This window comes from Nomascus leucogenys, chromosome 12, assembly GCF_006542625.1.
Source record: "Nomascus leucogenys isolate Asia chromosome 12, Asia_NLE_v1, whole genome shotgun sequence".
Taxonomy (NCBI): domain Eukaryota; kingdom Metazoa; phylum Chordata; class Mammalia; order Primates; family Hylobatidae; genus Nomascus; species Nomascus leucogenys.
In genome coordinates, this window is record NC_044392.1 from 53,380,916 (window position 1) to 53,383,238 (window position 2,323).

A 2,323-nucleotide genomic window follows, 5' to 3' on the forward strand; every position below is an offset into this window, starting at 1 on the left:
CATCTCTACAGAATTATTATTATTTTTTAATAGCCAGCTATGATGGTGCATACCCATAGTCGCAGCTACTTGGAAGGCTGAGGCAGGAGGATCACTTGAGCCCAGGATTTTGAGGCTACAGTGAACTATGATCATGCCACTGCACTGCAGCCTGGACAACAGAGGAAGAACTTGTCTCAAAAAATAAAATAAAATAAAATAAAATACACATAAAATGTCTTAGAAGTTTAGCTGTCCATCCTATGCAACAGAATATCTGTGAGTAATGTCCACCATGTCCTTCTGTTGTATTGTCCCCTTAGTTAAGCCAGGAGGGAACCTGTTCCCTTATTAGAATATCATGGGCACATGGCCAACATGGTGGCTCATGCCTGAAATCCCAGCACTTTGGGAGGCCGAGGCAGATGGATCTCCTGAGCCCAGGGGTTGGAGACCAACCTCGGCAACATAGCAAGACCCTATCTCTAAAAAAAAAAAAAAAAAAAAAAAAAAAGGTGAATGTGGTGGTGCATGCCTGTAGATCCAGTTACTCTGGAGGCTGAGGTGGGAGGATCACTAGAGCCCAGGGGATGGAGGTTGTAGTGAGCTGAGATCAAGCCACTGCACTCCATCCTGGGTGACAGAGTGAGATCTAGTCTAAAATAAAGTGGAGTGGGGGAGGGTGGCAGACAAAGTTTGTTGTGCCAGCAAGTAAATGAAGAAAGGGGCAGTATTAGAGTTGAGAAATAAATTGGAATATGATTTGGTATCGCTCCCGCAGAGGGTAAATTTGCTAAATGTGCTGAAGTTAGAGGCATTATGTAAGGTCCATTGCAGTGGCTCATGCCTGTAAATCTTGGCACTTTGGGAGGCCTCGGAGCTGCTTGAGCCCAGGAGTTTGGAGACCAGCCTGCACAACATGGTGAAACCTCTTCTCTACAGAACATACAAAATTTAGCAGGGCATCATGGCCCACACCTCTAGTCCCAGCTACTGGGAAGGCTGAGAGATGGGAGGATCACTTGAGCCTGGGAAGACGAGGCTGCTGTGAGACATGGTTGGGCCACTGTGCTCCTGCCTGAGAGACAGAATGAGACCCTGTCATAAAAACTAAAAATAAAAATTAAAAAGCCTGTAATATAGCAGTGGCACATCAAGTTCTCTACACTATAGAAAAGTCAGTGGTCAAAGATATATGTAGAAGAATGATGGTTTCACGATTCTCTGTAATCCTAAAATCATGAAGCCAATCTCTTCAAACACATTTTGAAAAGGGTTAAGTAAATCATGCACAAACTGAGGGGGGAAATGCTGTTTTCAAAAATGATGGAGAGGATTATTATGATGATCAATGATTCCACTGATCACATTATTGATAGAGCAATCACTAAATCCAGGCCCATCATGGGGATAGGACACCTCTCTAGGCCTCCTGTTAAAAGTGAAAAAATGGAGTCCGGTCTATAACCCATCCAAGCCTATAAGGGACAGCATGAGGATTTTGTCGCACCAGAAGTGACTTGTTTGGTCTCTGACTCTTGCACTCAGGCACAAGACAACCTGACATTTCAGGAGATACTCTGTCCGAATTGGATCTCTGAGTGGGGTGGCTCTTGATAGGGATCCCTGTTAACTGTGACTAGAATCCTGAGAAGAGAAAAACCTTCCTGAAATGGGCATATCCCTGGCTGGCCTGGAACCAACCTTTCGGACTTAGGACTATGGGAAGAATAGGGGTAGATTCTCTAGTGATGATAATACATGAACGCTTTAAAAGCTAGAACAGGGACCAGGCGTCCCTGGGTGGGCTTGAACTACCCACCGTCCGGTTAATAGCCGAACGCGCTGACCGATTGCGCCACAGAGACATGTACTAGTGATTCCACTGGGCGCTATAGGCAGGGCGCACTCACCAAACTCCCCCATCCCTTCCAGCCTCGGGGCCCGCCTGGCAGGACTACTGAGCAAGGCCTTGGAAAACCGGAGCGATTAGAGCGGTGAGTCGCGCTGGTCACATTGGACACCTGCGGGTTGGGAGATTCTGGAGCCAGAAGGAGAGCCGAATGGCCTTCGCCCGCCCTGCCCCTCGTCCGCTTCAGAAACCCCCGGAAACGCCCCGGTCCGCGACCTGGGCCCAAGCAGCCAGGGGGCCCAAGGGAAGCTGAACGCCGGGTGAGCTACCGGGATGGCTCTTCCGGTTCTTTGTGCCGCCTTCACCCAGTGAGGGAGCCTGTGCCCCCCTGCTCAGTCGCTTTCGGGGCGCTGCGGAGCTTCCGCTGCCATCTTCGGATCCTGTGTCCCGCACGGAGGCTCCACCAGGGCAGGGATAGTGGTGAGGGTCGCT

The 2,323-nt window shown here is 49.2% G+C and overlaps 1 non-coding gene across 1 annotated transcript; it reads right to left on the bottom strand.

Annotated features, from left to right (window-relative positions):
- Positions 1 to 1,773: 1,773 nt before the first annotated feature.
- On the bottom strand, positions 1,774 to 1,847 carry TRNAN-AUU. The gene has a single exon. It is a non-coding gene; the product is annotated as a tRNA-Asn (tRNA).
- Between the last annotated feature and the right edge of the window lie 476 nt (positions 1,848 to 2,323).